The 24,054-nt window shown below is 38.6% G+C and overlaps 1 non-coding gene across 1 annotated transcript; it reads left to right on the top strand.

Annotated features, from left to right (window-relative positions):
• Positions 1-6,939: 6,939 nt before the first annotated feature.
• On the top strand, positions 6,940-7,047 carry LOC148563984 (small nucleolar RNA R71). The gene has a single exon (XR_015883998.1). It is a non-coding gene; the product is annotated as a small nucleolar RNA R71 (small nucleolar RNA).
• The last annotated feature ends 17,007 nt before the right edge of the window (positions 7,048-24,054 follow it).

The raw sequence follows: 24,054 nt of genomic DNA, 5'->3' as shown, positions 1-24,054 counted from the left end.
ATGGATTAATGATATCACTATTCTTTTTCAATCTATTCTTGATTCTATTCTAAGATGTATCTTTGTTCTTCATCCTAATGGATTGGGAGTGTAACTTGACTGTCATCCCTATTCATATGAGTTCTTGCGAGTCCTTGACGGGATAGTATTGAACCACAAGCTTGATTATACATCTCTTAGACGGCTAATCTACGACTTCATTGGGGACTTCTCGAGACATCAGTTCAGTCGAGGTACGGAGCGATTAGGGCTTTGTGGTATAGGCTAGAACCAAAGAAGCAGCATTCTTTGATCCGAAAGATCTGACCTTGTCTGTGGCGTTTTGAGTAGGATCACCAAGGGAATGGACTGCTAGAGCTTCACCCCCATTCAGATTGGATGACCGCTGAGCCGGCGTTTGATCTGAAGCAGAGGAGATTAATTACCCCTGACCCGGCGTTAATCATTTACAGCCTGCTATGGAAAGAATCAAATCGGAAGTTAGAGTAGATGGTGAGAAAAGTTGATCCAGAAGGAAGAAGTATCTCTGAAGCTTCAACCGTTCTCATACCATTGATTTCACACCTATCTAGTAATGTTTTATTTATTTGTTTGTTTTATACGTTTTCTCGTGGCAACTATATTTTCTATCTGCATGACTAAGATCTAGATAACCATTGCTTGCTCAAACCAACAATCTCCGTGAGATCGATCCTCACTCACCTGAGTAATTATGATCTCTCAGCATCTGATTAGAGTGCAAGCTGTAGCTGGCAGCACTCAAGACACCTCCTATGATGGAGATGCCTATGATCTAGATCAACCCATAATGGAAGAGATGAATTACATGGGAGAACCCTATGGAAACACCTACAACTCCTCATGGAGAAATCATCCTAACCTTTCATGGAGAGATCAATAGAAGCCTCAGTAAGGCTTCAACAATAATCAAGGTGGAAGAAACCAGAATAGGTTTAACAGTAATAACCCATTCCCATCTTCTCAACAACATGTGGAGACTTCTAAGCAGAGCCTTTTTAACTTAGCAACAATAGTTTTTGAACTCTCTAAGACCACTCGCAGTTTCATAACAGAAACTAGGTCCTCCATCAGAAATCTGGAGGTACAAGTTGGTCAGCTGAGTAAGAGAATCCCTGAGACCCCTTCCAACACTCTTCCTAGTAACACTGAAGTGAACCCAAGAGAAGAGTACAAGGCCATCACAGTGGACGTTGAAGCCGAATCTGAAGGGGATGATCTGGCATTGAACACCAGTAAGGAACTCCTTACTGGGCGTTCAATGCCCAAAGAGGAGCCATCACTGGCGTTGAACGCCAGTAAGAAAGTCCTTGCTGGCATTCAATGCCCAAATAAGCACCATCACTAGCGTTGAACGCTAGTAATGAAGGCCTTACTGGGCGTTCAATACCCAAAGTGACACAAAAGCTGGCGTTGAACATCAGTAATAGGGGAGCTGGGCGTTTGGTGCACGAAATTGTGATACCTGAGGTTGTAAAATTTGTTGTTCGTTCTCTCCTTGGCAATGGCGCCAATAACTGGTGCATAATACCATGGTCCAAATATAACTTCACAACTTCGCACAACTAACGAGCAAGTGCACTGGGTCATCCAAGTAATAAAACCTTACGTGAGTAAGGGTCGATCCCACGGAGATTGTCGGTATGAAGCAAGCTATGGTCACCTTGTTAATCTCAGTCAGGCGGATATCAAATGGTTATGGATTTTTCGAAAATAAATAATAAATAAATAGAAAATAAAGATAGAAACACTTATGTAATTCATTGGTGGGAATTTCAGATAAGCGTATAGAGATACTTTCATTCTTCTGAAATTCTACTTTCCTGCTGTCTTCATCCAATCAGTCCTACTCCTTTCCATGGCAAGCTTTTTGTAAGGGCATCACCGTTGTCAATGGCTACATCCCATCCTCTTTTGAAAAAGGTCCAAATGCTCTGTCACGGCACGGCTAATCATCTGAGGTTCTCGATCATACTGGAATAGGATTTACCCTCCTTTTACGTCTGTCACTATGCCCAGCACTCGCGAGTTTGAAGTTCGTCACAGTCATTCAATCCCTGAATCCTACTCGGAATACCACAGACAAGGTTTAGACTTTCCGGACTCTCATGAATGCCGCCATCAATCTAGCTTATACCACGAAGATTCTGATTAAGAGAACCAAGAGATATTCATTCAATCTAAGGTGGAAAGGAAGTGGTTGTCAGGCACGCGTTCGTGGGGGAATGATGTTGATTGTCATGTTCATCACATTCATGTTGAAGTATGAATGAATATCTTAGAAGTGGAAAAAGTTGAATTGAATAAAAAACAGTAGTACTTTGCATTAATTCATGAGGAATAGTAGAGCTCCAAACCTTAATCTATGGAGTGTAGAAACTCTACCGTTGAAAAATACATAAGTAAAAGGTTCAGGCATGGCCGAATGGCCAGCCCCCAAACATGATCAGTATGATTCAAAGATGAACTAAAAATCATAAGATGTCTAAAAGACTAGTAAAAAGTTCTATTTATACTAAACTAGTTACTCGGGTTTACAGAAGTAAGTAATTGATGCACAAATCCACTTCCGAGGCCCACTTGGTGTGTGCTTGGGCAGAGCTTGAAGTTTACACGTGCAGAGGCTTCTTCTGGAGTTGAACGCCAAGTTGTAACGTGTTTTTGGCGTTCAACTCTGGTTCGTGACGTGTTTCTGGCGTTTAACTCCAGACTGCAACGTAGAACTGGCGTTCAACGCCCTTTTGCGTCATCTAAACTCGGCCAAAGTATGGACTATTATATATTGCTGGAAAGCCCTGGATGTCTACTTTCCAACGCAATTAAAAGCGCGCCATTTTGAGTTCTTTAGCTCCATAAAATCCACTTTGAGTGCAGGGAGGTCAGAATCCAACAGCATCAGCAGTCCTTCTTCAACCTCTGAATCTGATTTTTGCTCAAGTCCCTCAATTTCAGCCAGAAAAAACCTGAAATCACAGAAAAATACACAAACTCATAGTAAAGTCCAAAAATGTGAATTTAACATAAAAACTAATAAAAACATCCCTAAAAGTAACTAGATCCTACTAAAAACATACTAAAAACAATGCCAAAAAGCGTATAAATTATCCGCTCATCAAAACACCAAACTTAAATTGTTGCTTGTCCCCAAGCAACTGAAAATCAAATAGGATAAAAAGAAGAGAATATTCTATAAATTCCAAACTATCAATGAAACATAGCTCCAATCAGATGAGCAAAACTTGTACCTTTTTGCCTCTTGAATAGTTTTGGCATCTCACTTTATCCATTGAGGTTCAGAATGATTGGCATCTATAGGAACTCAGAGTTTAGATAGTGTTATTGATTCTCCTAGTTCATTATGTTGATTCTTGAACACAGCTACTTCATGAGTCTTGGCCGTGGCCCTAAGCACTTTGTTTTCCAGTATTACCACCGGATACATAAATGCCATAGACACATAATTGGGTGAACCTTTTCAGATTGTGACTCAGCCTTGCTAAAGTCCCCAATTAGAGGTGTCCAGGGTTCTTAAGCACACTCTTCTTTTGCTTTGGACCTTGACTTTAACCGCTCAGTCTCAAGTTTTCACTTGACACCTTCACGCCACAAGCACATGGTTAGGGACAGCTTGGTTTAGCCGCTTAGGCCAGGATTTTATTCCTTTAGGCCCTCCTATCCACTGATGCTCAAAGCCATGGGATCCTTTTTATTTACCCTTGCCTTTTGGTTTTAAGGGTTATTGGCTTTTTGCTCTTGCCTTTTGGTTTTAAGAGCTTTTGGCTTTTTCTGCTTGCTTTTTCTTTTTCTCTTTTTTTTTCGCTATTTTTCTTTTTCTCTCTTTTTTTTGCAAGCTTTTCTCTATTCACTGCTTTTTCTTGCTTCAAGAATCATTTTTATGATTTTTCAGATAATCAAATAACATGTCTCCTTGTCATCATTCTTTCAAGAGCCAACATATTTAACATTCTTAAACAACAACTTCAAAAGATATATGCACTGTTCAAGCATTCATTCAGAAAACAAAAAGTATTGTCACCACATCAATATAATTAAACTAAGCTCAAGGATAAATTCGAAACTCATGTACTTCTTGTTCTTTTGAATTAAAACATTTTTCATTTAAGAGATGTGATGGATTCATATTCACTACTTTAAGGCATAGACACTTAAATACTAATGATCATATAGTGAAGACACAAACATAGATAAGCACTTAACATAAGAAAATGAAAAATAGAAAATTTAAGAACAAGGAAGGAGTCCACCTTAGTGATGATGGCGTTTCCTTCTTGAAGAACCAATGATGTCCTTGAGCTCTTCTATGTCTCTTCCTTGTCTTTGTTGCTCCTCCCTCATTGCTTTTTTTATCTTCTCTAATTTCATGGAGGATGATGGAGTGCTCTTGATGTTCTACCCTTAATTGTCCCATGTTGGAACTTAATTCTCCTAGGGAGGTGTTGATTTGCTCCCAAAAGTTCTGTGGAGGAAAGTGCATCCCCTGAGGTATCTCAGGGATCTCTTCATTTGCAGTCAAATGTTCTACTACTGAGCTATAAACTCTTGAGATGAATCTCTCCATCTCCTATGACTCGGAGGTGGAAGCTTTTGTCTTCCCTTTCCTCTTTCTAGAGGTTTCTCTGGCCTTAGGTGCCATCAATGGTTATGGTAAAAAAAAAGAACTATGCTTTTACCACACCAAACTTAGAATGTTGCTCGCCCTCGAGCAAAAGAAGAAAGAATAAAAAAAGAAGAAGATGTGGAAGAATCTAAGATTATGAGGAGGGAAGGTGGGGATCCTGTGGGGTCCACAGATCCTGAGATGATTCTATGAGGTCCACAGATCTTGAGGTGTCAAGGATTTACATCCCTGCACCAATTAGGCATGTAAAATGCCTTTGCATGCAATTCTGGCGTTGAACACCAGTTCTATGCTTGTTTCTGGCGTTCAGTGCCAGCTCCATGCTCTGGTCTGGCATTGAATGCCAGCCAGATGCTCCTTACTGGCGTTTAAACGCCAGTAAGATCCTCCTCCAGGGTGTGATTTTTCTTCTGCTATTTTTGATTCTGTTTTTAATTTTTTGATTTATTTTGTGACTCCACATGATCATGAACCTAATAAAACATGAAATAACAATAAAAATAAATTAAAATTAGATAAATAAAAATTGGGTTGCCTCCCAACAAGCGCTTCTTTAATGTCAATAGCTTGACAGTGGGCTCTCATGGAGCCTCACAGATGTTCAGAGCATTGTTGAGACTTCCCAACACCAAACTTAGAGTTTGGATATGGGAGTTCAACACCAAACTTAGAGTTTGGTTGTGGCCTCCCACACCAAACTTAGAGTTTGACTGTGAGGGCTCTGGTTGACTCTGTTTTGAGAGAAGCTTATTGTACCTCTTTTTCATAGTTACAGAAGGATGTCCTTGAGTTTTAAACTCAAGGGAGTCCTCATTCAATTGAAGGACTAGTTCACCTCTGTCAACATCAATCATAGCTCTTGCTGTGGCTAGGAAGGGTCTTCCAAGGATGATGGATTCATCCTCATCCTTCCCAGTATCTAGGATTATGAAATCAGCAGGGATGTAAAGGCCTTCAACCTTTACTAATATGTCCTCTACTTGTCCATAAGCCTGTTTTCTGGAATTGTCTGCCATCTCTAATGAGATTTTAGCAGCTTGTACCTCAAAGATTCCCAATTTTTCCATTACAGAGAGTGGCATGAGGTTTATTCCTGACCCCAGGTCACATAGAGCCTTCTCAAAGGTCATGGTGCCTATGGTACAAGGTATTAAGAACTTTCCAGGATCCTGTTTCTTCTGAGGCAGTCTCAGTTGATCCAATGCATTTAGTTCATTGGTGAACAGGGGAGGTTCATCTCCCCAAGTCTCATTACCAAATAAATTGGCATTCAACTTCATGATTGCACCAAGGAACTTGGCAACTTGTTCTTTAGTGACATCCTAATTCTCTTCAGAAGAAGAATACTCATCAGAGCTCATGAAGGGCGTAAGAAGGTTCAATGGAATCTCTATGGTCTCTAGATGAGCCCCAGAGTCCTTTGGTTCCTCAGAGGGAAACTCCTTATTGATCACTGGACGTCCCAGGAGGTCTTCCTTCTTGGGATTCACGTCCTTCTCCTCTCTTGTGGGTTTGGCCATGATGGTTAATTCAATGGCCTTGCACTCTCCTTTTGGATTCTCTTCTGTATTGCTTGGGAGAGTACTAGGAGGGGTTTCAATGATTCTTTTACTCAGCTGGCCCACTTGTGCTTCCAAATTTCTAATGGAGGACCTTGTTTCATTCATGAAACTCATAGTGGCCTTAGATAGATCAGAGACTAAGTTTGCTAAATTAGAGTTATTTTGTTCAGAGTTCTCTATCTGTTGCTGAGTGGATGATGGAAAAGGCTTGCTATTGCTAAACCTGTTTCTTCCACCATTATTAAAGCCTTGTTGAGGATTTTGTTGATCCTTCCATGAGAGATTTGGGTGATTTCTCCATGAGGGATTATAGGTGTTTCCATATGGTTCACCCATGTAATTCACCTCTACTATTGTAGGGTTTTCAGGATCATAAGCTTCTTCTTCAGCAGATGCCTCTTGAGTACTGTTGGATGCAGCTTGCATTCCATTCAGACTCTGAGAAATCATATTGACTTGCTGAGTCAATATTTTATTCTGAGCCAATATGGCATTCAGAGTATCAATTTCAAGAACTCCCTTCTTCTGAGGCGTCCCATTACTCACAGGATTCCTCTCAGAAGTGTACATGAACTGGTTATTAGCAACCATGTCAATGAGTTCTTGAGCTTCTGCAGGCATTTTCTTTAGGTGAATGGATCCACCTGTAGAAGTATCCAATGACATCTTAGCTAATTCAGACAGACCATCATAGAATATATCCAGGATGGTCCATTCTGAAAGCATGTCAGAAGGACACTTTTTGGTTAGTTGCTTGTATCTCTCCCAAGCTTCATAGAGGGATTCACCTTCTTTCTGTCCGAAGGTTTGAACATCTACTCTAAGCTTACTCAGCTTTTGAGGAGGAAAGAACTTGGCTAATAAAGTCGTGACCAGCTTATCCCAAGAGTTCAGGCTATCTTTGGGTTGAGAGTCCAACCACACTCTAGCTCTGTCTCTTACAGCAAACGGGAAAAGCATGAGCCTGTAGACTTCAGGATCTACTCCATTAGTCTTAACAGTATCACAGATCTGCAAGAATTCAGTTAAGAACTGAAAAGGATCTTCAGATGGAAGTCCATGAAACTTGCAGTTTTGTTGCATCAGAGAAACTAATTGAGTTTTCAGCTCAAAATTGTTTGCTCCAATGGTAGGGATGGAGATGCTTCTTCCATGTAAATTGGAATTAGGTGCAGTAAAGTTACCAAGCATCCTCCTAGCATTATTATTATTTTCGGCTGCCATCTCCTCTTCCTGTTTGAAAATTTCTGTAAGGTTATCTTTGGATTGTTGTATTTTAGCTTCTCTTAGTTTCTTCTTCAGAGTCCTTTCAGGTTCAGGGTCTGCTTCAACAAGAATGTTCTTGTCTTTGCTCCTGCTCATATGAAAAAGAGGGAACAGAAAAATAATAATAATAGGGATCCTTTTTACCCAGGTATAGAGGTTCCCCTGTGTGAGTAGAAGAAGAAAAGAATGTAATGTAAAGAAGGGAAGAAGAGAAAATTCGAACATAGATGGAAGAGGGGGTTCGAATTTGGGTGAGATGAAGTGTTAGTAGATGAATAAATAAATAGAAGGAGATGAGAGAGAAAGAGGATTTTTGAAAATAAAATTTTGAAAAGGGGTTAGTGATTTTCAAAAATTAGGAAAAAATTAAAATTAAAATTAAAAATTGAAACAATTAATTAATTAAAAAGAATTTTTAAAAAAAAGGGAAGAGATTTTCGAAAATTAGAGAGAGAGAGTTAGTTAGGTAGTTTTGAAAAAGATAAGAAACAAACAAAAAGTCAATTAGTTAGTTGAAAAAGATTTGAAAATCAATTTTGAAAAGATAAGAAGATAAGAAGTTAGAAAAGATATTTGAAAATTAAATTTTTGAAAAAGATAAGATTTTAAAAAAAAAGATATGATAGGAAGATATGATTAGAATTAGTTTTAAAAAAGATTTGATTTTTAAAATCATAATTAATGACTTGACTCACAAGAAATCACAAGATATGATTCTAGAATTTAAAGTTTGAATCTTTCTTAACAAATAAGTAACAAACTCAAAAATTTTGAATCAAAACATTAATTGATGATGTGATTTTCGAAAATATGATATAAAATTAAGAAAAAGATTTTTGAAAAATATTTTTAAAATTTTTGAAAATAAATAAGAAAAATAAAAAAGATTTGATTTTTGAAAATGATTTTGAAAAAGATAAGATTTTCAAATTGAAAATTTGATTTGACTCATAAGAAACAATTGAATTTTTAAAAACTTTTGAAAAAGTCAATCCAAATTTTCGAAATTTATGAGAGAAAAAGGGTAAGATATTTTTTTATTATTTTTGAATTTTTAATGATGAAAGAGAAAAACATGAAAAATGATGCAGTGCATGAAAATTTTGGATCAAAGCATGTGATGAATGCAAGAACACTATGAATGTCAAGATGAACACCAAGAACACTTTGAAGATCAAGATGAACATCAAGACTTATTTTTGAAAAATTTTCAAGAAAAGAAAACATGCAAGACACCAAACTTAGAAATTTTTCATGTATAGACACTATGAATGCAAGAATGCATATGAAAAACAAGAAAAGACACAAAACAAGAAAATATGAAGATCAAACAAGAAGACTGGCCAAGAACAACTTGAAGATCATGAAGAACACTATGAATGCATGAATTTTTGAAAAATGCATACAAAATTTTAGAAAAAATGCAATTGACACCAAACTTAAAAATTGACACAAGACTCAAACAAGAAACACAAAATATTTTTGATTTTTATGATTTTATGATTTTTTTAGATTTTTTCAAAAATTAGTGTGAAAAAGAAAAATAAGGATTCCAAAATTTTTAATATGAATTCTAGGAATCTTGCACTCTTAGTCTAAAGCTCCAATCTGAGGGTTAGACATGGCTTAATAGCCAGCCAAGCTTTAGAAGATACAAATCAGGCATACAACAGCTGAAACTTCATCCAACTTCATATACTTATAAGTGGAAGCCTCAGTCCAAAAGAATTAGACATGGCTTTACAGCCAGCCAAGCTTCTATATGCTTCATGAAACACTAGAATTCATTCTTAAAAATTTTGAATAATTTTCGAAAACAAAAGGAAAATTTTTTTGAAAGATTTTTTTTTTTTGAAAAATTTTTGAAAATAAAACAAAAAGAAAATTACCTAATCTGAGCAACAAAATGAACCGTCAGTTGTCCAAACACGAACAATCCCCGGCAACGGCGCCAAAAACTTGGTGCACGAAATTGTGATCCCTGAGGTTGTAAAATTTGTTGTTCGTTCTCTCCCTGGCAATGGCGCCAATAACTGGTGCATAATACCATGGTCCAAATATAACTTCACAACTTCGCACAACTAACCAGCAAGTGCACTGGGTCGTCCAAGTAATAAAACCTTACGTGAGTAAGGGTCGATCCCACGGAGATGTCGGTATGAAGCAAGCTATGGTCACCTTGTTAATCTCAGTCAGGCGGATATCAAATGGTTATGGAGTTTTCGAAAATAAATAATAAATAAATAGAAAATAAAGATAGAAACGCTTATGTAATTCATTGGTAGAAATTTCAGATAAGCGTATAGAGATACTTTCGTTCTTCTGAACTTCTGCTTTCTTGCTGTCTTCGTCCAATCAGTCCTACTCCTTTCCATGGCAAGCTTTCTATAACGGCATCACCGTTGTCAATGGCTACATCCCATCCTCTTGTGAAAAAGGTCCAAATGCTCTGTCATGGCACGGCAAATCATATGAGGTTCTCGATCATACTGGAATAGGATTTACCCTCCTTTTGCGTCTGTCACTATGCCCAGCACTCGCGAGTTTGAAGTTCGTCACAGTCATTCAATCTCTGAATCCTACTCGGAATACCACAGACAAGGTTTAGACTTTCCGGACTCTCATGAATGCCGCCATCAATCTAGCTTATACCACGAAGATTCTGATTAAGAGATCCAAGAGATATTCATTCAATCTAAGGTGGAACGAAAGTGGTTGTCAGGCACGCGTTCGTAGGGGAATGATGATGATTGTCACGTTCATCACATTCATGTTGAAGTACGAATGAATATCTTAGAAGCAGAATAAGTTGAATTGAATAAAAAACAGTAGTACTTTGTATTAATTCATGAGGAACAGCAGAGCTCCACACCTTAATCTATGGAGTGTAGAAACTCTACCATTGAAAAATACATAAGTGAAAGGTTCAGGCATGGCCGAATGGCCAGCCCCCAAACGTGATCAGTATGATTCAAAGATGAACTAAAAATCATAAGATGTCTAAAAGAGTAGTAAAAAGTTCTATTTATACTAAACTAGTTACTAGGGTTTACAAAAGTAAGTAATTGATGCACAAATCTACTTCCGGGGCCCACTTGGTGTGTGCTTGGGCTGAGCTTGAAGTTTACACGTGCAGAGGCTTCTTCTGGAGTTGAACGCCAAGTTGTAACGTGTTTTTGGCGTTCAACTCTGGTTCGTGACGTGTTTCTGGCGTTTAACTCCAGACTGCAGCGTAGAACTGGCGTTCAACGCCCTTTCGCGTCATCTAAACGCGGCCAAAGTATAAACTATTACATATTGTTGGAAAGCCCTGGATGTCTACTTTCCAACGCAATTAGAAGCGCGCCATTTTGAGTTCTGTAGCTCCAGAAAATCCACTTTGAGTGCAGGGAGGTCAGAATCCAACAGCATCAGCAGTCCTTCTTCAACCTCTGAATCTGATTTTTGCTCAAGTCCCTCAATTTCAGCCAGAAAATACCTGAAATCACAGAAAAACACATAAACTCATAGTAAAGTCCAGAAATATGAATTTAACATAAAAACTAATAAAAACATCCCTAAAAGTAACTAGATCCTACTAAAAACATACTAAAAACAATGCCAAAAAGCGTATAAATTATCCGCTCATCAGCGTTCAACACCCACTAAAGACTTTCCTATTAAAGAACTGAAGGCCACTAATTCTCATGAGGATACCATAGAAGTTCCATTTAATGCCTTGTTGTGAATCATGGATTATGAGGATCACTCCTCCTCTGATGAGGAAGAGAAAACTAGGGAAAAGCAAGTTGCTCGGTACCTAAGAGTCCTCATGAAGCTAAATACCAAGTTATTTGGAGCAGAGACATTAGAGGAAGAACTTCCAATGCTCACCAAGGAACTCAATGCCTTGGTTCAACAGAAACTACCTCAGAAGCTGCCGGATCCCGGGCGCTTCCTAATTTCTTGCACCATATGCACCATTACCTTTGAGAAGGCTCTGTGTGACTTAGGGTCAAGTATAAACCTCATGCCACTCTCTGTAATGGAGAGGCTAGGAATCTTTGAGGTACAAGCTACAAGAATCTCATTAGAGATGGCAGACAAGTCAATAAAAAAGGCTTATGGTCTAGTAGAGAATGTCTTAGTAAAGGTTGAAAACCTTTACATCCCTGTAGATTTTATAATCTTGGATACTGAGGAGGAAGAGGATGAATCCATCATCCTTGGAAGACCCTTCCTGGCTACTGCCAATGCCATTATTGATGTAGCAAAGGGAGAGCTGATTCTACAGTTATGGGAGAACCACATCTTGTTCAAGATGCCTTGCCCTAACTCTCCTCTGACAAAAGAGAGACAATTGTGCAACAGTTAGTATTCCAACCCTCTCTCTTAGTGCAAAGCTATACAGAGCCCCCAGATACCAATTCTAAGTTTAGTGTTGGGCAGCCATCATCAAGCGCTGAGAATAAAGGTACTAAGAAGAAAGTACCTAAAGGCTGGAGGGACAAAAATATCCCTACTGAAGGCCCCTCACCTGGCATGAGAGTTGTCTTCACTGACAACCCAGCCGTTCTATACACAGTGAACAAGATCCTATCTCTAGAGGATGTGGAGCTCATCCATGAGAGCATAGGCAAGAAGTTCACTGTAAGGGGCAAAATTCTAAGCCCCTATCCATCTTCGTAAGGAGCTAACCATCAAGCTAGTGACGTTAAAGAAGCGTTTGTTGGGAGGCAACCCATCAATAATTAAAGTTTTCTTATTTTTCTTTAAGTTAATTTATTATATCAGTATTTCATATTTGTTTCTTTAAGTTTGTGATCATGTGTAGTAGTTAGAACAGAAACAGAAACAGTCAAAGTTGGAAACAGAACACCCTGGAGCAGGTACCTTGCTGGCGTTGAATGCCAGACAAGGGGGCCAGAGTGGGCGTTTAACGCCCATGAGAAGCAGCATTGTTGGCGTTGAATGCCATCCAGGGAGCATGAAGTTGGCGTTGAACGCTAGCCAGGGGGTAGAGACCTGGCATTGAACGCCAGAAAAAAACCCCCTAATAGGCGTTTAACGCCCTAAAAGGAGCACATAGCTGGCGTTGAATGCCATCCAGGAGCAGAAGCTGAGCATTCAACGCCCACAATGGGGTACGGAATTTGAATTCCCTAGCCGCTTAGGATTAGTGGGTCCCACAGAATCTCCACATACCCCCACTTTCTTCTCTCTTCTACTTTTACTCTTCTACACACACACTTTCCTATAAACCCTCAACCAATCACATCCATATCTCTTCCCAAGACCATCATAACTCCCACCAACCCCCCACCCACTTCAAATTCAAAATTTTCCACCCAATTTCCGCCCATTCATTCGAACCCTACCCCCATCCCACCCTTATTTTAACTCTTCAACACACACTTCATACACACAAGCCCACTTGGCCGAATCCTCCTCTCCGCCTTTCTCTACCAAATCTCTTCTTCTTCTACTCTTTTTTTCATATTTTTCTAGAAGACGAGTAAAGCTTTTAATTTAGTGTTGGAAAATCCTTGCTTTTTTTCTTTTCATTTACACTTATGGCACCCAAAGTCAGAGAATCCTCTAGAAAGAGGAAAGGGCAAGCAGTCGCTTCTACCTCCGAACCTTGGGAGATGGAGAGATTCATAACCAAAGCTCATCAAGACCACTTCTATAGAGTGTGGCAAAGAAAAGGATGATTCCTGAAGTCCCCTTTAGGCTAAAAAAGAATCCGTACCTGAAGATCGGACGAGAAATCTGAAGGAGAGGTTGGGAAGTCCTAACCAATCCTATCTCGGAAGTTGGAATCTTGATGGTGCAATAGTTATATGCTAATGCATGGGTCACTAAAAACCATGACACTAGTATGAACCCACGTCCCAAAAATACAAGCACCATGGTCCAAGGGCGACCCTTGGATTTCAGCCGAGAGAGTGTAAGGTTGGCGCTCCATTTGCCAATGATGCAAGGAGATCCACATCCTTACACCAGAAGTGTCAATTTTGACCAGAGGCTGGACCATGTCCTTTTAGACATTTGTGTGGAAGGAGTTCCGTGGAAGAGGAATACTCAAGGCAAGCCTGTCTAACTAAGAATGCTTGACCTCAAGTCCGTAGCTAAATGATGGTTAGAATTTATCCAATGCTCTGTCATCCCTACTAGCAATCGGTTAGAAGTGACCATTGATAGAGCCATCATGATTCATTGCATCATTATTGGGAGTGTGGTGGAGGTACATGAGGTAATAGCTCAAGAATTGTACAAGAAAGCTGAAAAGCCTTCCACCTTAGCAAGGTTGGCTTTCCCCACCATATATGTCACTTATGTAATTCAGCTGGAATTGTTATAGAAGGAGAAATTTCTATTAAGGAGGACAAGCCCATCATTAAATGAAGGATGGAGCAAACTAGAGAGCCTACACATGCACCTCAACAAGAGCATGTGGAGCAGCCTCAACAAGAAATCCCTGAGATGCCTCAAGGGATGCATTTTCCTCCCCAAGGCTATTGGGACCAATTGCATACTTCTCTTGGAGAATTGAGCTCCAACATGGACCAGCTGAGGATGGAACATCAAGAGCACTCCACCATCCTCAATGAAATAAGAGAAGATCAAAGAGCCATGAGGGAAGAACAACAAAAGTAAGGGCATGACATAGAAGAGATCAAGCAGTCCATTGGCTTCTCTAGAGGGAGTAAGAGTATGATTCTCTACTACATGGTAGCTACAACATGTGAGGGAGAAATCATTATAAGCAAAAGGCATATCAACTGATACTTTATGCAAGAGTAAAGTTAAAGTATGAAGAGTGTGTTGAGCATCAAGTTCAAATGAGAAGAAGTGGGTCATGAAAGACAAGATGAGGTCATATCAATGCACAAAGACACAAAAGTCATACAAGATGAAGCATTGAGTTAAAAGTTTCATCACCCAACAATATCAAACAAGTCAAGAAGCACCAAAATAATGTAAGAAAGTCTCAACAATTGAGTGAGAGAATTCAACACCATTATTAAAATGAGAAATTTAGAAAATAAAATGAGAACAAATAGAATTAAAATGCAAAGAATAAAAGTATGCAAATGTAATAGACAAAAGGAAATGGAAGAAGAGAAAAAAATTTTTTATTTATATTTTTAATTTTTTTAGTATTTTATTTATTTATTTATTTATTATATTTTTTTTTATTATTAAAAAAAAATTTTCTTTTTTTTTATTTATATTAAAAGAGAAAAGAAAATAAATCTTTCAAGAGAGGAAGAAGAAAAAAAAATGAGAAAGAAAGAAGAAGAGAAGAGGAAAGAAGGAGAAAGGAGGAAGGAGAAAAGCAGGGTGCAAATCCGCGCGCGCGCGCACAGCGCGCTCACGCGTGGATGCAGCAGGGACGATCCGCGCGCGCGCGCACAGCGCGCTTACGCGTGGATGAGCTTGTGCTCTCAGCACAATGCTGGCACAAAGCGCGCACAACTCTCTGGTTTTTGTACTGGAAGTTGCAGAAGTGCAATCCGCGCGCGCGCACAGCGTGCTAGCGCGCCGATGCCCTTTTTTTTTCTTTTTTTTTTTTTTTGCCCAAAAAATAGAAAAAATGCCCAAGAGCTCCCTATAATGTCCAAAACTCTTCTTTATTCAATCAAATATCAAACAATTCACAAAAATGCAATTTGATTTTAGGATTTATTCATCTACTACTAATGAATACAACATACTAACAACCAATCTTTACAAACAAATCAATATGAAATGAAAATCTACCTACAATGGCAACTCAAATCACTTATTAAACAAAACTAAAAGAGGATGGAAAGAGTTTACCATGGTGGGGTGTCTCCCACCTAGCACTTTTAGTTTAAGTCCTTAAGTTGGACATTTTGAGGAGCTTATTGTCATGGTGGCTTATGTTTGTACTCATCCTTGAATCTCCAAGGATCTTTGCCTCTCAATTGGTTGACAGAATATCCAACCGTCTTCACCAAGATTGGGCAAAGTTCAACCCAAGATATGAGTCCCCATAGTTGGTCTTCATTCAGCGAGCCGGGGTCCCATATCTTATCTTCGCACCCCTCTTCAATTTGATCTTCATACTTTTTCTTTCCGGGTGGTTGACATATAGAATTCTCTTTAGCACACCTAGCCTTCCGTCGAGACCCATGCAAAGTGGTATTCTTCCAATCATCGTTCCTATACCTTGAAGCTTTGACCTTAATGAGCCTAATTCCCAACTCGCAACCACTACACAACTCATTCTTGCTTTTAATTCCACAAAGAGCTCTAAGTTGTCCATCCGTTTCAATCAAACCATATTCAAGCGAGAAAGTAAAGCTTATGGATAAGAATTTTACCCACTTGAATGTTGTGTTGGATGGTGACTCGGGAAGGGAGACCTCCCCACACTTAGACAATGCAAGGTCTACTTCCTTGTGCTCTTCTTTGTGTATTTCCACCTCTTTGCGAGCTTCCTTGATTTCAACCTTTCCCCTTTTATCACATAGCTTGGTGTTGTCTTCAAGAACTTTGATTTCTTGCCTAATGGGAGGTGGTTCAATTTTGGATAGAAATTCATTGATGAATAGATCCATTTCTTGGTCAACCTCTTCATATTCTTCAATTTCGATATACACCATGCCAACGTTTTCCTCTTGGTAGCTCTCTTTCTCATTGCTCACCAAGGGTATGGGAGGTTGTGCACACTCTTTTATACTTTCAACTCCATGTCCAATGGGAGAGGATTCCATTGTAGAGAGAAATGCATCCATGATTGAATCCATCTCTTGATAAGCCTCTTCCAAGTCTCCAACGATGATATGCCTTGGGGGTTGCGCACCTTCTTCAACTTCAATATCAAGCTCCTTGGAAGAGTGCTCCATGAGACTACATTCCCTTGGACTTTCAACATCTCCTAAATCTTCACCCACTTCTTCCTTTTCTTCAATGATTATAGGTTCCTCTAGTTGCTCCAATACAAAATTTGACTCCTCTTTCTCCACCGAATTTTCCAATTTCTCCTTCATACTTTGCTCTTCTTTTGACTTTTCACATGTGGTCACGGAAGTACCTTGAGTATTCAAGCATTGGTGGGCTAAAGTGTGCACCACCTTGGTCAAATTGGTCACAAACTCAAGTGTATCCCGCTTCATGGCTTCTTGTCCTTGGAGTAACAAAGTGAGAGGATCGTCTATTGGGGCTTGGGGTGAATAGGAAGGTTCATTATTTTGGAGGGAGGGTTCATGGTAGGAAGGTGGTTCTTCTTGGTAAAGGTATGGAGATGATGAGTATTGAGGTGGTTCTTGGGAGTAATCTTGATATGGTTGTGGTGATTCTAGAGGTTCTTGCTCATAATGGCCATAAAAATATGGTATGGATGATTGGTTATATGATGGATATGGATCATAGGGTGGTGCTTGGTGATGAAAGGCTTGTGAGAATGGTTAAGGTTCATGTTGAGGATGAGATTCATAGGCATATGATGGTGGTTGTTGAGTGTCACAAAAAGAATCATCATAGCCGCTAAGTTGGCATGCATTAGGATGGAAATTATACCTATAAGTATCCGGAGGTTGTTGCCAATAGGAGTGATCAATTCCTTGAGGCTCTTCCCATCTTTGTTGGTTCCATCCATGGTACATGTTGCCATTAAAGTCCACATTTCCTACAACGCACTTAGAACCAAACTCAAAGCCAAAGTGGTGAGAATTCATAATGAGAGAACAAAATAAAACTAACAAAAATTAAGAAACAACAAAAGATAAACCTATTCACAATATTCACATATGTACAATAACCAATAACACAACACCATTGCAAATCCCCGGCAACGGCGCCATTTTGATGAACAGATTTTTGACGGTTTAGAATTTCACAAATAAAATCTCGTTGAAGTATAGTCTCTAAACCAACAATAATCCTTTCATGCAAAAATTTGTTTGTCACAAGTACAAACCCCTAAAATCTATAAACCGAAGTATTTAAACCTCGGGTCGTCTCTCAAAGGACTTGCAGGGTAGTATTCTTGTTATTGGTTATGGACTTGTTTATTTTGGGGTTTTGGATGAGGAATGTGAATAGTAAATGGTAGGAAAACTTTATTCACAAAATGGTCTTGGCAAGGTTTGGTTGTCAAATGTCTTCATCATTATCACTAGCCACAAGTATGGTAGTTGCAAGGATTAATCCCACTTAGTCATCCTTAAATCGATTAACAAAGGAAAGTCAAGTGAGTTATATCAATCCTAGTCCATAAGTCCTAGCTTTCCACTAATTGGATTAATGAAGGCTAGAGTTAATGGCTATCAACTATCCATCAATTGGACACTAGTGACTCAAGAAATCCTAAGTTACCTTCTCAAGCCAAGAACATAAAATTCTAGTCTAACATTCTTCCAAGCATTTAATCAAACACTTGGAAGGCACAAAAGAAAAGTATAGTCAATCACAACAAGAATGAATTCTAACTACAATTGAATGTAAAGAATTAACAACAACAATCAAAGAAATCACAATTATCATGAATTACCTCAAATTGCATTATTGAAAGAAAATAGAGAGAACAAGAGTATCTCAATTACAAAACCTAGAAACAAAATAAGAGAAATTACAACAAGAGAATAGGGATAGAGAGAAGAACCAAAGTGTGGCAATCATCAATTGAAGGTAGAAGTAGAAGGAGACTTGAATTAAACCTAGAACTCTGAGATCCTAATCTAACCCTAATTCCTAATCCTAATTCTAGAGAGAAGGGAGAGCTTCTCTCTCTAACTCTAACAATTTCTAAAACTAAACTATGACTAATGATTAAAGTATATTGATCCCCCTTCAATCCTTGGCTTAAATAGCATCAGAAATGAGTTGGATTGGGCCCACAAGGCTTCTAAAATCGCTGGCCACGTGTTGCATTAAGTGAGTCATGTGCCACCAACGGCGCGTCCGCGTACTGTGCGCGTGCGCGCCTCTATGCACGATGCAACTATGGCAAATCTTATATCGTTTCGAAGCCCCGGATGTTAGCTTTCCAACCCAACTGGAACCGCATCATTTGGACCTCTGTAGCTCAAGTTATGGTCAATTAAGTGCGAAGAGGTCAGGCTTGACAGCTTTTTTGGTTCCATCATTTCTTCATGAGTTCTCAAACTTTACATGCTTTTTCTTCATTCTCTTAATCCAATCTTTGCCTCCTAAATCTGAAATCACTTAACAAACATATCAAGGCATCTAATAGAATCAAGGTGAATTAAATTTAGCTATCTTAAGTCCTAAAAAGCATGTTTTCACTCTTAAGCACAATTAAGGGAGAAGTTATAAAACCATGCTATTTCATTGAATAAATGTGGGTAAAAGTTGATAAAATCCCCAAAAATCAATACAAGATAAACCCTACAAATGGGGTTTGTCAGCAGTCGCTGTCACTAGGGTGGATCCGTTCCTTTTATCTCCTGTTTTGCTTATGTTATTTTTTTTGTTTTTCATGTATTTTATCTTAATGTCTGTTTCTAGTGCATGGTCATCTTTATTTTTTCTGTTTTCCATATATCTCTCACCTTGCTTAAAAGAAAATTTTAATTGAAAAATAAAAGTGAGATACTTGAATTTCGAGTTATATATTAAGAATAGTTCAATTATTTAATTTGGTAGCATTGCGTTTGCTTTCTGAATGTATGAATAAATAGTGCATATTTGATATTGGAGTAAAGAATGTTGGCTCTTGAAAGAATGATGATGAAAGTGAAGTGTTATTGGTAATCTGAAAAATCCAAAAAATTGATTCTTGAAGCAAGAAAAAGCAGCAAAAAGCAATAAAAGAAAAAAATATATGTATATGCAAAAAAAAATAGAAAAAAAAAACAAGCAGAAAAAGAAAGAAAGAGAAAAAGCCAATAGCTCTTTAAACCAAAAGGCAAGAGCAAGGATCCAAGGCTTTGAGCATCAATGGTTATGAGGGCATAAAGAAACAATTTTGGCCTAAAAAGTTCAAATGAGTTGCTTCCCTAACCATATGCTTGTGGTGTGAAGGTGTCAAGTGACAAACTTGAGACTGAGAAGTTAAAGTCGTGATCCAAAAGAGTGTGCTTAAGAACTCTAGACACCACTAGCTGGGATTCTAGCAAAGGTGAATCACAATCCAAAAGGGTTCACCCAGTTAAGTGTCTGTGGCGTTTATGTATCCGGTGGTAATACTGGAAAACAAAGCGTTTAGGGTCACAACCAAGACTCAAAAGAAGCTGTGTTTAAGAATCAAAAAGAGCTTAACTAGGAGAATCAATAATATCATCTGGATTCTAAGTTCCTAAAGATGCCAATTATTCTTAGTTTCAAAGGAAAGTGAGATGCCAAAACTATTCAGAACCAAAACGCTACTAGTCCCGCTCATCTAATTGAAACTGAGCTTCATTGAGAATTCTGAGATTTATTGTATCCTTCTCTTCTTTTTTTATCCTACTTTGTTTTTGGTTACTTGGTGACAAGAAACAGTTTAAGTTTGGTGTTCTGATGAGCGGATATTTTATACGCTTTTTGGCATCATTTTCATATAGTTTTCATTATGTTTTGTTTAAATTTTATTATATTTTCATAGGTTTTAGTGCAAAATTCATATTTTTTTATTCTACTTTGAGTTTGGGTGTTTTATGATGATTTTTCAGGCATTTTCTGGCAAAAATTGAGGAGTTTTGCAAAGTCTCATTTAGAGACAGAGAAAAGACTGTAGATGCTGTCAGATTCTGACCTCCACGCACTCGAAGGGGTATTTCTAGAGCTACAGAAGTACAACTGGTGCGCTCTCAATGGCTTTGGAAAGCTTACATCCAGGGCTTTCCATAAATATATAATAGTTTATACTTTTCTTTGGAAATAAGGGCTCAAAACTGGCATTCAACGCTAGCCACCAGCATCACTCCTAGCGTCCAATGCCCAGAAGGAAGCAGCTGGCGTCCAACGCCCATTCAAGAGTCCAAAGCTGGCGTTGGACACCCAAAAGGGAGCATTAGCTCGTGGCTTCACTCAAGCTCAGCCCATACACTCACCAAGTGGGCCTAGAATGAGGATTTTCGCACTACAAGACTAGTTTATCTTATTTCTGTAATTCTTAGTTGCCAGATGGGTATATATAGACAAGAGCTCACCCTTATTAAGAGCTCTTGCCCACTCTACAGGTTTTACATTACCTTTCTGTACTATATGAGTCACTAATCTCCTAGGTTAAGGTTAAGAGCTCTACTGATTCTTATGGATTAATAATATCACTATTCTATTTCAATCTATGCTTGATTCTATTCTAAGATGTATCTTCGTTCTTCATCCAAATGGATTGGGAGTGTAACTTGACCGTTATCCTTATTCACATGGGTTCTTGCGAGTCCTTGACAGGATAGTATTGAACCACAAGCTTGATTATACATCTCTTAGACGGCTAATCTACAATTTCGTTGAGGACTTCTCGAGACATCAGTTCAGCCGAGGTACAGGGCGATTAGGGCCTTTGTGGTATAGGCTAGAACCAAAGAAGCAGCATTCTCTGGTCCGGAAGATCCGACCTTGTCTGTGGTATTTTGAATAGGATCACCAAGGAAATGGACTGCTAGAGCTCCACCCCCGCTCAGATTGGATGACCGCTGACCCGGCGTTTGATCTGAAGCAGAGGAGATTAATGATCGCTAACCCAGCATTAATCATTTACATCCTGCCATGGAAAGAATCAATCAGAAGTTGGAGTAGATGGTGAGAAAAGTTGATCCAGAAGGAAGAAGCATCTCCGAAGCCTCAACCGTTCTCATGCCATTGATTTCATACCTATCTAGTAACGTTTTATTTATTTATCTATTTTATGCGTTTTCTCGTGACAACTATATTTTCTATCCGCCTGACTAAGATCTGCAAGATAACCATTGCTTGCTCAAACCAACAATCTCTGTGGGATCGATCATCACTTATCTGAGGTATTACTTGGATGACCCGGTACACTTGCCGGTCTATCTGTGCAAAACTTACGGAGTCAGTTTTGTGCACCAATAATATGGCTTCCACTTCGGATGACATAAGATTTCAAAACCCAACCAATCTGAACAAACAGAAACCTAAAAGGTTTTGTAGATTATGCAATCGGAATGGTCACTTTCCCATTCAATGCTTCATAAGTGAAAGAATAATTGGAGATAAAATTTATAAGATTGTTGGTAAATATAATGGCTTGGGGCAAAGAAGATGGTTTGACATAAAAGGATCCAAAAAGATTTGGATACCTAAGGTCACTTAAGCTTTTTGTAGGTTTCCCTAGCATCTAAGAGAAAAGACAATATGTGGTATATGGATAGTGGATGCTTTAGCCATATGACCGAAAAGTCGACATTCTTCATCAAGCTTGATGAGTATGATGGTGGCTTTGTTACTTTTGGTGACAATAGAAAAGGAAAAATTGTGGCCATAGGTAAAGTAGGTAAGAACTTTTCTTCTTTCATAAATGATGTCTTGCTTGTTGATGGGTTGAAGCATAATCTTCTAAGCATTAGCTAACTTTTTTATCTTGGGTATTGGGTTATTTTTAGAAAATTGGATTGCTTAGTCATTTGTAAAAAATCTGGTGATGTACTGTTTGAGGCAAAAAGATGCAACAATGTGTAAGGACTTACTCTAGAGGATTTAAAAGATCAAAAAGTAATATGTTTTACCTCTATTGAATCTGAAAAATGACTTTGGCATAAGAAATTCAGACATGCAAGCATGTACCAAATTTCTAAACATTAATTTTGACAAAGATATTACTTGTGAAGCTTGTCAATTAGGCAAACAAGTAAAATCTTCTTTTAAACCCAAAGATGGAATTTCTACTAAAAAGCCATTAGAAATGTTGCATATTGATCTTTTTGGTCCCACTATAACTCAAAGTTTAGGAGGTAAACACTACGGTTTGGTAGTGGTTGATGACTTTTCAAGATTGATGCCAGGGCATTTTAGCCAGTTTCACTGACCTTTTCTTTATTGTTTTAGGGTAGTTTCATGCACTTTCTTAGGAAATAAGCAAGTTTTGGGTAAATAATCACTTACATCTTGATTCAAGCAAACATTGTGAATTTTATATGGTTTTATGAGAATTATGCATGAATTGAATGATAAAATGAATGATGCATGATCTCATGGGTTAGAACCTAGCTTTGATGCACTTTATTTACTTGATTTCAGGACAAAGGAAGCAAGGAAGATGCCACGTTAATAGCCACGTTAGTCTAACTAACGTGACCATTAACGTGAAATGGGAGCTAGCTTGCAACGTTAATGAGAAAAGTGATCGCCAATAACGCCTTCGTGAGCCATCATAGCCCACGTTAGTTGCCACGTTAACTACGTTAACGTGGAAGCTAACGTGGAAGAGGAGTAAAGCTCCAACGTTAGTGGTAAAAGTGAATGCCACTAACGTTGGAAAAAGGGGCACACCTAGCCACGTTAAGAGTCACGTTAAGTACATTAACGTGAGCTCTAATGTGGAAGGAACAAAGAAGTGCCAACGTTAGTGACACTCACCTTTGTCACTAACGTTGGACTAAGCCACTATTAGCCACGTTAGTTGCCACGTTAATTGCATTAACGTGGAGGAAAAGAATAATAAGCCAACGTTAGTGACACTCAGCTTTGTCACTAACGTTGGAGATGGCTATCACTACCAAGTTAGAAGTCACGTTAACCTAAGTAACGTGAACTCTAACGTGGGAAGAAAGGTGTTTGGAGCGTTAGTGACAAAGGTGAGTGTCACTAACGCTCTCGAGGCTAAGGCATGCCCGCGTTAAGAGCCATGTTAGTTATACTAACGTGGACTCTAACGTGAGAAAAGGGGGTTAAGAGCAACGTTGGTTAAAAAGGTAAACCCCAATAACGTTCACGAAGGATCAAGAGGCAACGTTAGTGGTCACGTTAGTGCCACTAACGTTGAAGTTAACGTGAACCATCTTGGGCTAGAAACATTAGTGAAAAAGGTGATTGTCACTAACGTTCTCAAACCCACATTTTCACTTAAATGTTAACAGCACTAACGTCCTAGCTAAAATCCATGCCTACTTTACACTTTCTCTGCAAGTAAAGCTGAGCCCACTGAAGACTCCAAACTGCTTCAACTCAAGATCCAAAGGCCCATATCCAAGACTTGAAGAGCCAACTAGAAAAGCAGAAGAGTAGTATTTATAGGAGTAATTTTAAACTAGAGAAAGCTTTTTGGGATTGGGAGAACTACTCTCTGTATAATTTTACTTTCTCTGCAACTTCTAGTTTTACTTTCAGAATGCATTCTCCATCTTTGTTTTCTATTCTCAGAGCTATGAACAACTAAACCCCTTTCATTGGGTTAGGGAGCTCAGTTGTAATTTGATGGATCAATAATAGTTTTCATTATTCTTCCTCTTTCTTTTCTCTTGATTTTACTAGAAAGCTTTCAATCTTCATCCAATTGGGTAGTTATCTTGGAAAAGAAACTATTCATACTTGGATCTCTTCGGAACCTTGGAAGAGGAATGAAGAGATCATGCTAGAAATGCTTTCTCATGTTGGACCAAATTGGGGTTTGGATGGATATAGTGACATATAATCCTACCAATACTTTGA

The sequence above is a fragment of the Arachis ipaensis genome, chromosome B5, assembly GCF_059453495.1.
Source record: "Arachis ipaensis isolate K30076 ecotype BB chromosome B5, ASM5945349v1, whole genome shotgun sequence".
NCBI lineage: Eukaryota > Viridiplantae > Streptophyta > Magnoliopsida > Fabales > Fabaceae > Arachis > Arachis ipaensis.
The sequence above is the reverse complement of the archived record's forward strand: the minus strand, read 5'-3'. Positions and strand labels throughout refer to the sequence as shown.